The sequence below is a fragment of the Macrobrachium rosenbergii genome, chromosome 10 (assembly GCF_040412425.1).
Source record: "Macrobrachium rosenbergii isolate ZJJX-2024 chromosome 10, ASM4041242v1, whole genome shotgun sequence".
Lineage (NCBI taxonomy): Eukaryota > Metazoa > Arthropoda > Malacostraca > Decapoda > Palaemonidae > Macrobrachium > Macrobrachium rosenbergii.
In genome coordinates, this window is record NC_089750.1 from 60,059,707 (window position 1) to 60,074,825 (window position 15,119).

General features: G+C 35.5%; 1 pseudogene; it reads right to left on the reverse strand.

The window, feature by feature from the left end:
• LOC136842668 (glutamate receptor ionotropic, kainate 2-like) overlaps positions 1 to 4,662 on the reverse strand; it is a 97,972-nt pseudogene extending 93,310 nt beyond the window's left edge.
• Between the last annotated feature and the right edge of the window lie 10,457 nt (positions 4,663 to 15,119).

Consider the following 15,119-nt stretch of genomic DNA (forward strand, 5'->3'; position numbering starts at 1 on the left):
AGGTTGATGACCTAAAAAAGTGAAAACGTACTGATTCTGAATAAAGTTCGTCGTTTCATATCAGTGGTATTAATTGACTACTGTTTTGAGGCAGGCAATCTTTGTGATTTCAATCTTTTTCATAACCTGATCGAATTACAATTCAGTGAATGGCTCAGTCGCTGCCAGATTTAATAAGTTTATTTATATATCGGTCAGTATTTTACTTGTGCTCACAGAATTGATCAAAACGCACTTTCTCTGTAAATTTACATGCTGATTAGGTTTGCTCAAATTCCGTGAACATTCACTTAGTGAATATAACATGATAGAACATTATAATGAATATGTGTAAGCGGTCTCATCTGACTCCAGAGAGAGAGAGAGAGAGAGAGAGAGAGAGAGAGAGAGAGAGAGAGAGAGAGAGAGAATATGCTAAGCAGCGCATAATGATCTCCTAATGAACCGCAATTTCGGAATGTCAGTTCAGTTGCTTAGTCGTCTCTGTCCAGCGAATTTTAGCTTGGTGGCCAATCCAGGCCTTGTTTCAAGGCCATGCTTTTATTAATAACAAAAAAAAAAAAGGTTTAGAACGAATTCCACAAAAGCACAAAAAGCGACTTTTCGAAGTTTGAAAAAATTCACGTCTGTCTTTTTAGTTATTGTTAGAATGTCCATGGTTCAGTTATTATTATTATTATTATTATTATTATTATTATTATTATTATTATTATTATTATTATTATTATTATTATTATTTTAGGGGAGAGTGCAGTGAACGAAATGTTAGAGTAGTTGAAGAGCAAGAAGACCTTGAACTACTTTACATTCTCATTGTCTCATTATCCTTGGTAATGCTGTAGCAACAAATATTCCTTAACCCAAAGGGAATGTACTCTTTTCATTCATTGGCTATTGGTCAGTATTCAAGATTGTGACACTCAGCTGTGACGTCAAGCATAGGTAACTGAGTATCCCATTCAAAGTATCATTTGCTTTGTAAGGAAATTTTGGAAAATAAATTTTTTTTCACTACTGTAATTATCAGAGCAGAACAGAGGAGGTAGGACAAAATAATCTATAAGTCGAATACTGACAACCTGATTTGTATTTAGAGCGGTTGCATTCAATGGGTATCAATCCTCGCGGATACTTTTACCTGCAGGAACTAGTAGTTGAGTCTAAGGAGCCCTCGCCTCGATAAATTATGCAACCGGGCTAATGGATAACCCTAGATTAAAAGTTACGTGCATCCAATTTGGCTTTTTGAAAACTTCAGCTGACGTATATCAACAGTCTTTACCTAGAAGAAGCATGTGAGGTTTATGTAACCTTGAGGTAAGGTTCTGTCAAGTGAAATTGAGGTTTAACATCTCTTGGAAAAATAACGAGTCCTTAGTTATCTTGTGCAAATATCTATGTATTCTTTATATTCTGCTGAATTAGGGTAGAATTCTTATAAGCAGATAAAATAAATTATACAATGTTAATATTTCAGTTAATGCTACTGTTGATAATAAGTATAACATCAGTAGTTTTGATCTGCTTGCTATTCATAAGTTTGTTCTGTGTACTGTTTGTGTTAGGTACAAGCATGTTTTATATACACAGTTTTCTCATTCAGCAGGCACGTTATTCTCATTAATATGAAAATGACATTTAATTCTTCTACAAAATCATTGCTGTTTTGTAAACGATAACATCAGAATTATACATTTTAGCCTTCATTTTTAATGAATTTAAGTTTTCACCTTGGTATATAAAGGCCACAATAGGCGTCTTTGTGATATACAGTATTTCTTTTTAACACCAAAGATTTTAATGGTTTCTCTTGAGCAACCCGAGACCCTTAAGGCGTTTACACTCGAGCACCTCGACTGGCATCATTTGGCACCGCACCATCAAATTATTCACCAAGTTAACAGGTTTATTCTTTCTTTCTTGTTTGGCCATGCCACCATAAGCGCAGACGACCAAAGCGCCACTCGCCTTGCATTGATTGTGCAGAATCTCTCAGCGAAATGCTAAAAAATAACCTAGAAAGTGTGTTTGCGTTGGGGATCGCCTGAAGAGGGTCATTTGAGGCATTTCTGCTGATCCTTGGTAATGTTGCCCCCCACTGGATTCAGAATCTTCTCGAACTATGCGGACACTATCGAGGTGGAGGGAGCCTGGCGAATAAAATCTTGAGGGAGGGTCGGGGGAGGAGGAAGAGGAGGTTCGTCTTCTCAATTATGTTTATTTTTCAGGGCGATAAGCTTTTCTTGAGTGGGCATCTAAGTGCTCCTAGACCCTAAGCAAAGCTCGGTGTGGGTTATTTTTTTTATCTACATAATAAAGATTACCAGCTTATTTAGTGCTTATTAATAGCAATAAAACTTATTCTTCCCCAAGTAAAGTTTGAGCATTCACGCTTTTTAAATCGCTGTCTCTGCGAATATACAGTTCCCAGCATTATTGGATTCTTTAAGTTAAGAGGATCCATTTGCGCTCATGAAAATCTTCTTATCCTGCTGTATTAAGAAGAAAAGCAGCTGCGGAAAAGTGTAAGAATTGTGACAGGGTATTTTTATATTTTTCATGGTCATTTTATTATATATATATATATATATATATATATATATATATATATATATATATATATATATATATATATATATATATATATAATATACAATATATATATATAGATAGATAGGTATAATATCTGTTTTCTGTTTGAAATTTTTGACGTGGATGAACACAACGTTGCCCTGAGGCTTACCCGTACCCATAAATCATTTGATCATTGTCTCTGTTCCCATGAAGCTAACTACCAGCTTTCTGGAATTAAATCATCATAATTCAAGATAGAGGCGAAGTAGGCAGCATTGTTATTTTATTTTTATTTTTCTGATTAACTGATTAACGCTTACTCAAATAGAATTCACATATAAGGTATTGGGCTGAAGATGTACTCGGGCAGAGTAAGCTGTTCAGAATTTAGATTGAGTTCAATGTTTATCACAGTATTTTCCAAAATATTTTTTTTATACTTGTCATTGTGTTTAACACCATTTTTTGCAAAGCCAGGTGAATATTTCAGTCATTTACTAATACCTAACCAACAAGCCACTTCCTATTTATCGTAGTCTTTAACATTCAAGATTTTTTTTATAATACAAAATAATCATTTTCATATCCTCCTCCCACAGGGAACTCATTTTTATAATTATTCTTAGAAGTAACGAGAAATTTCCATTTTCTGTCCACCTTCTAGCAAGAAACAACGGCCATACGAAAGACAGAGCAAATTTTGCTGACTGGATTGGAGCTAAAACACACAAACACACACACACACACACACACACACACACACACACACACACGGGATGATTTCCCCAACCCTCTTTTTGCATGATAGAGCACCAATGCAAAATTAGATTAAAAGTTCGAGAAGAGTAATTATGCAAACCTCGACTCGGTGATTTGATTCCATAGAAACGTGACTCACTGAGACGAAGGTATCGTGGAATCATGATTCCATAAATTGAATGGATCATAGAATAATGGCAAGGTGGCGGAATACCGTAGGGATTCTCGACTGGTTTTAATTGGAGTTCAATTTCATGATTCTCCAGTTTCCTTTTCGATATTCGCATAGGAATGACAATAGTGGCTGATGGAAGGCATTTACACGAAATACACTATCAGCTACAGCTGTCACTGTTGTTGTCATATAACCCGAGTGTTATTATTATCATTATTATTATTATTATTATTATTATTATTATTATTATTATTATTATTATTATTATTATTATTATTATTGCATTACTCCTTGTTATTACAGTAAATGTTGCTATCGTCTGTTTTGTTTCCATTTTAACACTGCTAGTTCAGCTGCCACTGCTATTTCTAACACTACTACTGTTATTACGAGAGTAGTCATAATTTTCTCTGTATCCAATATTTCCATTTAAATTTTAGTTGCTACTGGAAAATACAAAAGGTGTCATTATAAATTAAACTGTGATCGGTAATTAGCAGTGAATTATTGGTAAACTTCTGTAATCAAGAAAAACGTCTTTTAATATTCCCGAAATCCAAGTTTTTAAAGACTAAAATCCATAATTAATGTAGACACACACACACACACATATATATATGTGTGTGTGTGTGTGTGTGTGTGTGTGTGTGTGTATATATGGGACAAGAACATTTTATCTCACACCACATTTTCCCAAAATAATAAGATGTTTGAAATTCACTCATTTATTTTTTACAAATGCTGAAGAAGACCAGCGGACATTTGAATAGAATAATAGACAATTTCCCAGTCAAACAACATAATAACAGTTTACACTTAAATAAATACAAAAAGCAAGCGTGATCGTTCTGCAGCCTGGTTGCAAAGATAAAAATATTCATTAGAAACATTAATTGGAATATAAAAAAGCTAATACAAGTAACTGAATTAGAGAATGCATAGCATTTTAGCACCAGGGCAAGAAATGAGTCAGCTTTATAGATGTTCTTCGAAAAGAATGTAAACTTACCTTCAGACAAACACAACACTTTTCTTTGTAGATAACTAAATGTGCATGATCTCATTTTTCATTTCTAACATTTATGTAATTTGTGTCTGGCATAATTACAATTTTCCTCTTTTCAAACAGAAATATCTCTGCTCCTCTATCTGATAGAAATAAAATATATTAAAAAGATATCACTTCAATAAAGCACTTTCACTACACATTACGATTCAGTAAAAAAATACGATGGCTTATATACATAAACATTATTGCACACAATTAAAGAGAGAGAGAGAGAGAGAGAGAGAGAGAGAGAGAGAGAGAGAGAGAGAGAGAGAGAAACGGATTCGAAGGAGGGGAAGCGTGTCAGGTAGAGAGAGCGAGTACATTGCGCGTCGTATCCTCACGACTGCTGTCGAGGTTCTGGCAAGCGAACTCAACCGTAAGTCTACGGGCGGTGGCTGCCAGCATTCACCTTCCAACTTGCTATTGGAGATGAAGTTGTTTACCGTATCTCAAGCGCTCTCGCTTCCTTATCAGGCACTTGCACTTCCATCCGCATATTTTTTTTTTTTATAACACATACATCGTTTCAAGGTTACATAAACTGTTACGTGAAAGACTTTGGTTTTGCATCTCGGTCTGAGGTTACAATTTTATTTCCTTAAGACTTGTATATTTTAGTTTCAATCGTTATTAGAGGCAATATTTTATATTAGCACCATTGGCTTTTGATTTTATGTTTTCAATAGTTTGTCAGTTGATATTACAGAAACCTTTTATATTCATATTTTGTAGAAAAATCTGTAAAAATGTTATGTAGAAAATGTGTCAACGAGTTATTTCAGATGGAGACTTATGAGTTGATGATACATGCGCTAGCGTAATTTTGTACCACTGATGTACAGTCATTATGAAACAGATAGTCTCCGGATATCTAATAAAATCGTCAAAAATGACATGTAGGAGTTTTGCTTTACGGAACACCATTTTTTTACTGCTAATGTGTGATATTCTCAAGAGTAATAATGACAGCATGTTCAATAGGCTTTTATGTTGTCTAAGGCTCATAACAGTTGTTTTTTATTATCGTTTTCCCCTTGAAAAAAATATTTGAATTGCTCGAATTTCCTTTGGTTCCTAACATCGACTTTGAGGTAGAAAATGTAATCAGATTTTTACCTTATACTTCGATCGTTGATGTATATGATTGAGGCAATATAGTTTTGCCCATACCACCGATACGCATAGAGAATATTTTATTTTATTCATAATTCTGGATTCTAACTTCAGACCCCGATCATATCACAGCTTCCTTATTATCGGAATGTGTGAAGAATCGCACATCAGCTGTTATCCTGTTAACAAGCTGACCGTAAAAATGTCAAGCGCGTTCAGAAGACATTTGCCACTACTACATTCCGCTACATAAGTCTTTTTCTTGTTCTTGTTAAATTAGATTAAGTTGGCCGTATGCCAGCACAGGTTCTTGTTCCTGAAGCAGCCCGTAGGAAGCTTCCACCATGAATAATACATAGAATACATTTACGAAAGATCATTATTACAATATCAGAGTTAAAATCGCTTTATATGTAATTTTAGTTTTCTGTAAAAGAAAACTGTCGAGATGGCTTTGTCTGTCCGTCCGCACTTTTTCTGTCCGCCCTCAAATCTTAAAAACTACTAAGGCTGGAGGGCTGCAAATTGGTATGTTGATCATCCACCCTCCAATCATCAAACATACCAAATTCCAGCCCTCCAGCCTCAGTAGTTTTTATTTTATTTAAGGTTAAAGTTAGCCGCGATCGTAATCCTGGCACCGCTATAGGTACCAGCAACACAGGCCACCACCGGAGCGTGGGTGAGGCTATCACCGGACCGTGGCTGAGTTTCATGGGCCGTGGCTTAGGTCACCACCTGACCGTGGCTTAGTGTCATGGGCCGTGGCTGAAAGTTTCATACAGCATTGACTGTACAGAAAACTCGCTTGCGGGCATTTTTAACTTGTTTAAAATGGTCTACAATTTCCTATTGATATAATCAGAAAATGCCTCTTTCGTCTTTGCACCCGCTCATGAAAATCAAAATTTTATAAAGGGACGCTCGGCAGAAGTCAAAATCTAGCTAAAAAAAGAAAATTGCATTTCGAGAAGACCAGCGAATTGTAAAGGGTTTCAGGTATATATTGTAAAATTATCTTTTGTAAATATTTCACGTTTAAAGCTTCTGTTAAGCTAATTAAAATCTGGTCTTTGTTTAAATCAACAAAAATTGTCAAGTAAAACCTTAGTTTTCATAGCCAAACGTTATAGTTTGAGGTAAACATTTTATTTTTCTCTTGTCATTTGTTCAATAAAAGTAAAAAAAAAAGTCACGAATTTTTAAAACTCGCAGAAGTCAGGGCAAAAGATGAAAGCAGGGAATATATAGAGAATTTGGAATTTTTCCCCGGTAATTCCCTCCTCTAACAAGATTTTCCACCGGACCACCAAAAATTCTTCATCCTTCTCTCTTCTTGATTTCCCAATTTCGAGGATTTCCTGTGTGTGATTTTGAGTGTCACTCATTTTTTCCTTTTATTAATGAATGGATTCCTCGTTGAATTTCCAGCCTATTTTCTAAAGCGACACGTGGCGTTTTATTCTATTTTTGTACGTGATGTATAGCTTTGTAATCAGCGATACAGGTTTTTTAATATGATATATCCAATGATATATAGTGGTTTCATTTAGTTTCTTGTGTGATTTATAATATTTTAATGTTTTTTTTTATGAAAGGATGCATAACGTGTTGATTCTTTATTTAAGTGATACATAGGACGTCAGTCAGTTGATTAGCCTACCAGTATTAAATGTAGCATCTTAATTGCTCAGTATTTTGATCTTTATTTCAAGACATTCGGATTCATTTCTTAATTGATACATAGCATGTTAATCTACTTTCATAAGGGATTAACAGTATTAAACGTAGTATTAAGTCGCTTGATATGTAATGTTTAAAATGGTCTAAAATTTCCTATTTATACAGTCAGAAAATGCTTCTTTCACCTTTGCAACCCCTCAGGAAAATAAAAAGTTTTATAAAGGGGCGCTCGGCAAAAGTCAAAATCTAGCTAAAAAAGAAAATTATATTTCGAGAAGACCAGCGAATTGTAAAGAGTTTCAGGTATAGTAAAATTACCTTTTATAAGTATTTCACGTTTAAAGCTTCTGTTAAGCTAATTAAAATCTGGTTTTTGTTTAAATAAAAAAAATTGTCAAGTAAAACCTTAGTTTTCATAGCCTAACGTTATAGTTTGAGGTAAACATTTTATTTTTCTTTTGTTATTTGTTCAATAAAAATAAAGAAAAGACACGAGTTTTTAAAGCTCGCAGAAGGCAGGGCAAAAGATGAAAGCAGGAAATATATAGAGAATCTGGAATTTTTCCCTGGTAATTCCCTCCTCTAACAAGATTTTCCACCGGACCACCAAAAATTCTTCAGCCTTCTCTTTTCTTGATTTGCCAGTTTCGAGGATTTCCTGTGTGTGATTTTGAGTGTCACTCATTTTTACCTTCTGTTAATGAATGGATCCCTCGTTGAACCTCCAACCTGTTTTCTAAAGCGACACGTGGCCTTTATTCGATTTTCGTAGGTTATGTGTACCATTTTAATCAGCGATACTGGTGTAGTTTCTTGTATGATTTATATTTTAATGATTTTTATGAAAGGATGCGTAACGTGTTGATTCTTTATTTAAGTGATACATAGGACATCAGTCAGATGATTACCTGTATTAAATTTAGTATCTTAGTTGCTCAGTATTTTGACCTTTATTTTAAGTCATTCGGATTCATTTCATAACTGATACATAGTATGTCAATCTATTTTCATAAGTGATTAACAGTAACAAACGTAGTATCTTAAGTGCTCAGTATTTTTACTTTAATTATTTAAAGTCATTTGCAGTACTGTAATGTTTTAAGTGATACGCAGCATCCAAACCTAAAAAACTTAGTATCTTAAGTGCTCAGTATTTTTTACCTTTATTTTTAAAGAATTATACAGTATTTTTATTTTTTAAGTGATAAGCAGCATCCAGGCCAATTCTAAGTAGTACGTTCTATATTGTTCTATTAATCACCATGGAAAAGCACTTTTAAGACATTCAACCTTACTTCCTTATGATCATTTTTAACATACTTTTAAAAGTTAAAAAGTTAAAGTTGTTGGTTTCAGTCCTCACCCAGGCTGTTGCCTCTCGGGCGGACGTCAGCCGGGTAACCCCAACCCCCACCAGGTCGTCACTCATGGCAGTAACCATCCAGAAGACAGTCTCACTATCCGCTTCTTGACGGGGAGCGAACGCTGGTCCCCGAGATGACGAGGCCAACGCGTTACCAACTGTACTAACTAGCGTTACCAACTATACTGGCTAGACATATAGGTACACCATTTAACACGTACTTCATAAAACGTACACATCGTTTAAAAGCAGTACTCAAGCCGCACATCATTTAGACGTACTTTCTTAAGATAAACACGGTATTTTAACGGTCGTTCTTAGGGCATACACATCATTTTAACATTCTCTTTTAAGACAGACACACCATTTTCACATTCTTTCCTAAGAGATACCCATCATTTTAACATTCTTAAGACATACACATCATTTTTACATTCTTTCCTAAGACATACACATCATTTTCACATTCTTTCTTAAGATATACATATTTTAACATTCTCTCTTAAGACTTACACATCATTTTCACATTCTTTCCTAAGACATACCCATCATTGTAGCATTCTCTCTTAAGACATACACATCATTTTCACATTCTCTCCTAAGAGATACACATCATTTTAACATTCTTAAGACATACACATCATTTTTACATTCTTTCCTAAGACATACACATCATTTTCACATTCTTTCTTAAGACATACATATCATTTTAACATTCTTAAGACTTACACATCATTTTCACATTCTTTCCTAAGAGATACACATCATTTTAACATTCTGTCTTAAGACATACACATCATTTTCACATTCTTTCCTAAGAGATACACATCATTTTAACATTCTTAAGACATACACATCATTTTTACATTCTTTCCTAAGACATACACATCATTTTCACATTCTTTCTTATGACATACATATCATTTTAACATTCTCTCTTAAGACTTACACATCATTTTCCTATTCTTTCCTAAGAGATACACATCATTTTAACATTCTGTCTTAAGACATACACATCATTTTCAAATTCTTTCCTAAGACATACATATCATTTTAACATTCTCTCTTAAGACGTACACATCATTGTAACATACTTTCTTGAGACATACCATTTTGGTGTACTTTCTTAAGACATGCACATCATATTAACATTCTTTTTTGGGACACGTAATTTTAACATGTTTTCTTGAGAAATACACATCATTTCAACGCACTTTCTTAGTCATACGCATCATTTTAACGTACGTCTGCTTTATGGAATGATTCAGTTATAATCAGCATTTCAACCAGATTTCTAATCATACAAAGAACTCTACTCAGTAGGGGGCTAGTGCTGTCAGTGGACCTCATGCGGTGCAATTTAGGCATTACTTAAGGTTCTTCGCAGTGTGCCCTCGGCCGCTAGCTGCAACCCCTTTCGTTCCTTTTATTGTACCTCCTTTCATATTCTCTTTCTTCATCTTACTTTCCACCCTCTCCTAACACTTGAGTCATAGTGCAAACTGCGAGGTTTTCCTCTTGTTACACCTTTCAAACCTTTTACTGTCAATTTCCATTTCAGCGCTGAATGACCTCATAGGTCCCAGTGCTTGGCCTTTGGCCTAAATTCTGTACTCAATTCATGTTCAACAAAGAATTCTAAGCTATTTTATCTTTCAAACCTTTTACTGTTAATTTCCATTTCAGCGCTGGGTGACCTCATAGGTCCCAGTGCTTAGCCTTTGGCCTAAATTCTGTATTCAGCTCATGTTCAACAAAGAATTCTAAATTCTTTTACTTGGCATTTTACTTTTAAACTTGAGTGAGGTTTTCAGCATTCTTACTAAATGCTACATTGCATTTTAGCCTATTTTACTATTACTGGGCAGCAGTTAAACATAAATTACATTTCATTGTGTCAGACCACCTACTGACCTATTTAATTTGGATATACAACATTTTCGATCTCTTTTCTTAAATAGATACACATGATTTTGACATTTATTGTACAAATGCAAATTATGTTTAGACCCATTTACTTAAGACATACATGAAATTCATATTTAATCCTGCTACCTTAGGGAAATTTTATCGTTTCTAGGTGTTTTTAAAGAGATGTCTGTTAATTTGCCCCGTTTATTGAAACGGCATTGTTTCGTATTTGCTTAATCGGAACAGCATTTAAGAAGTCACCAGTATTCAGATTAAATAACGAAGTGTTACACAACAGTCGACGGTAATTTGGTACGCATTCTTTATATACCTGTCACAGTTTAGTAATGATGACAAAAAAAAAAAAGAGAAAATTTAAAAAAGCTTAATTAAATCTTGCTTCAAATCGATTTTAGGAAAGTTGAGCTTTAATTTGGAATCTCAGACATTCGTTTGAAAATGTTTAAGATTAAGATTTTCTGATCAGATATGAGAAATGTGGAAAAAGATTCTAGATTTCTCTTAATGAATGCCTTAGTTGCCTGTTACTCGACGGTTGAATAGTTCCCAATTATGAATGTTTCTTTGTTCTTTATAACATACGAGCTTGTTGGCGCGCGCTACGCGCGCTGGAACGCGGGGCTGCTGCCACCCCTTCCCTCCCTACCCCGCCCCCACCCGGGGCGGAGAAACATGTTTGCAGGAGGAGATTAGATGTCTCCCCTACCCTCCCGTTCCCATACCTGTTTGCAGGGGTGGGTGGCTTTGTCATGTCTTCCCTACTGTCACCCGGGGTAGGACAAACCAGATCCACTCGGATATTATTATCATTATTATATTATTATTATTATTATTATTATTATTATTATTATATATATATATATATATATATATATATATATATATATATATATATATATATATATATATATGCATATTATAAAAAGTTGTTTGTATTTCAGCTGTTTCAGGTGTATACAGTAAATGACGCACTTCACTTAACCTGATGGAAATGTGATGGAGAAATAAAAATTATAATGTTCTAGGTACATACGTCATTCTTTCAAGCGCTAAGGCTAAATTGCCTCCCCAGTTATAATAATGTAGAACAGTATTTCAGTGTCGGTAAATACAAAGGCTCTACTCTCCCGAGTTTCAGGCAAGTTTGTTCTTTCTGAAGGGATTTACTTATACTCAAATTTGTACATGAAATGGGTTCTTCCAATAATGAACTGCTAGAATTCAAACTCATTAATTTCGTGTATTTTTTCTTTTAGAATAATAATGGCAAGAGGTAAAGGTACAGATTAATGTTTGATTATGAAAACCATTCCCAATTAATTCCATTGTATTTTAGCCACTTTGAACATTCTCCCTTGGTTTTCCACTGACTTATTTCGTGCTGTGAAAAACTGAGAATATAATAGAAGTTAAAACTTGTTTTTTAATGGAATTAAACTGAAAACACAATCAGAATAAGATATAAATGTAACATACACATCAAGATTTGAAATAAAAAATAGAAACACTTAAAAAGAGTAGTGATTATTATGCTCTGAATACGTAATAAGCAGATATCACTTATCCAACTGAATCCTGTAATCATGAATCTGGGCTTATGCGATCCAACGGATGACAGATTAAGCTGAGTAACAGTTGTTATATTTAGATGCTTATCCACTAAAGTCTAATGAAACTCATACAGCGCAGATGACCAAAGTAGTAGATACGCCAGTTTTTAGCAATTTATATTCCAAGTAAAGCAGACAAAGTAACTGATGCAAGTAAATGACGATTGCAGAGATTGTGAGGACAACTTTGCATACTAATACCGCCTCTCTCTCTCTCTCTCTCTCTCTCTCTCTCTCTCTCTCTCTCTCTCTCTCTCTCTCTCTCTCTCTGCGGAGAAACTCTCCTCATCGTTCCCTGTCAAAATTCATCTTTTCTTTTGATAGGATAAGGCACAGAGCGATATTTTTCTGGGGAAGGACTTTACAAAATTCATCGCATTCAATTTAGTTCGTACGTGTCGTAACACGACGCTTTTTGCAACTCACGAAAAGGGAGGTCCTTTTACGTCTCACGAAAGGGGAGGGGTTCCTGTGTTGCTCCATTGCAGCTTAATTTCACCCCTCAAAGTAAGCTGTGACTTGGACAGAATTTCTTTTGATTTCGCCCATTCAAATGGACGTGTTGCTGTGCCCCCACCAATCGGCTCTCTCTCTCTCTCTCTCTCTCTCTCTCTCTCTCTCTCTCTCTCTCTCTCTCTGGCTTTCTACCTATATATAAACATATATATATATATATATATATATATATATATATATATATATATATATATATATATATATATATATATATATATATATATATATTCTCAGGTGCAATCACTTTGTCAAAAACGCCTCAGGAACACCTGGGTCTGTCAGACCCGTATATAATGAAGGGCTGTATATGCAAACGGTGTTTCATTTAATGAATTCCTTTAGTATCTACAGTTAGTAGGGGCTTATAACAACAATGTAATGCAGTAATTGGGGTGTAAATAAAAAAAATCTATATACTAGATTTATTCAAAGAAAATTATAATGAAAAAATTAATGATTTTTGGGCATTAGCCATACACAGCAATAAATCTGAATAAACCAAAAAATAATTGTCATACTTTGACTGAATGAGGCTCATCATAGTGGAAAGCTCAAATCCCACAAAACATACCCACAACCTGCAAGGGAGGAGCACAAATATTAGTGATTTTTTTTTTACTGATATTTTTTTTACGATTTTTGACAACGCGTAAAGGGTCATTCAGGCACTACTGGTATAGTACATCAGAGTCTTTATGAATCCTGTATGCATATTTCAGTGAAACTGAGACCTATCATAACCAAATTTTTGTCTTATATGAGACCTGTACAATGAATTTTTCTTACCTTGATTTACTCACAGTCTGTGTGCTCCAAACACACTGGCCTGTGGCGGCTGATGCACCTGTATTTTGTTTTTCTGTCCTTTTTGGCAGGACAGATGGAACACCTCTTTTTTGTTTCATCTGCAGGAGCAGTCCTTGTTGGCATGTTGAGGTCAGGAAAGACTGATGTGATGGTCGCTTGAATGTTTGGTTGTTGCCCTGGGAATTCAAGCCTTTCTTCAGCCCAGGGTTTGATCAACTCATGTGCCAGAGTGTTGAGGAAAGTGCGGCTGTCCATGGGCTTCTTACCACTTTTTACACGTTCCTCTTTGAAGATAACATATGAATTGATTCCTGCAGCATTTATATTTCCATAAAGCAGAAGAAGGGGCCATCGCTTCATCGTTCTGCTACATGATGAATAGGCGCACATCTGGTCAAATGTATCCACACCCCCTTTCATAGCATTGTAAGGCATGATGATCTCTGGCTTTCCGTTCTCTGTGATGACAGGCTAGTCATGCAAGGAAGACATCAACAAGACCAGCGTATTGGAACTTTTTGCCTTTTTTACGTAGGTGACCATAGACATTTTCTTGCCAAATAGAAATGCGCTTTGACCACTGGTGAACCTCTTCTTTTCAGTCATTTCTGGCGGTATCTGTGCCTTGTTCGCCGGTACTGTTCCTACATATGTCAGATTGTAGTTGTCGAGAAGGTCATTTACAAGTAAACCAATTGTTACTTGTGATATTTCTTTTGCTGTTGGCATACGGGGCTACAAGTTTTGTGGTGACATAATGTCCTAATGCCATACCATGTGGTGGTTGGGTATGCTTCCCCAGATATGACAATGCATTCAACATATATATAGTTGGTCTTTGCATCACAGACCATGATCAACTTTATGCCATATTTGGCCGGTTTATTGGCAATATAAATCCTGAAGGAACATCTTCCCCTAAACCCGAGCAACTGCTCATCAATTGTTATGTGCTCACCAGGGGAATAACGAGCTGCGCAGTTGCTGATCAATTTGTCCCAGATCTCTCTTATGGCGGCAAATTTATCTGTCCTTTTCCTTTCTTCTCGTGTCTGTATGTCGTCGAAACGTAAAGCTCGTAAAAGAAAGCAGAAGCGACGTTCGCCCATTGCAGCTCTATATGATTGTGGTCCAGTACTTTTGGAGAACATCTTTTGTTGGCACGTGATTGTCTTGCTTCATACCTGACATAATGAGGATCCCAATGAGTGCCATTATTTCATTATAGTAGGTCTTATCAACTGTTGGGGTTTTCTTGTTTTTGTACGATGCCCTCAGCCTCTCAGTGGATTCATTTGTCCATTTTACTATTATGTCAATAATGCTGTTATCAAACATTAGCTCAAAACAATGCCTAGGTGATGCTGCCAATGTCCCTTGCGGCAACACAGGGCCCTCTGTGATGGGTGGCATAATGTTACGTGAGGGGGCTCTGGTAACATTATGCAGTTGACCAGGCATGGCCATTTTTGCCACGTAATTGTTTCCTGCCAAATTGGACCATCAGGCTGGGGTCCTCTTTTTTTCCCTGGTGAA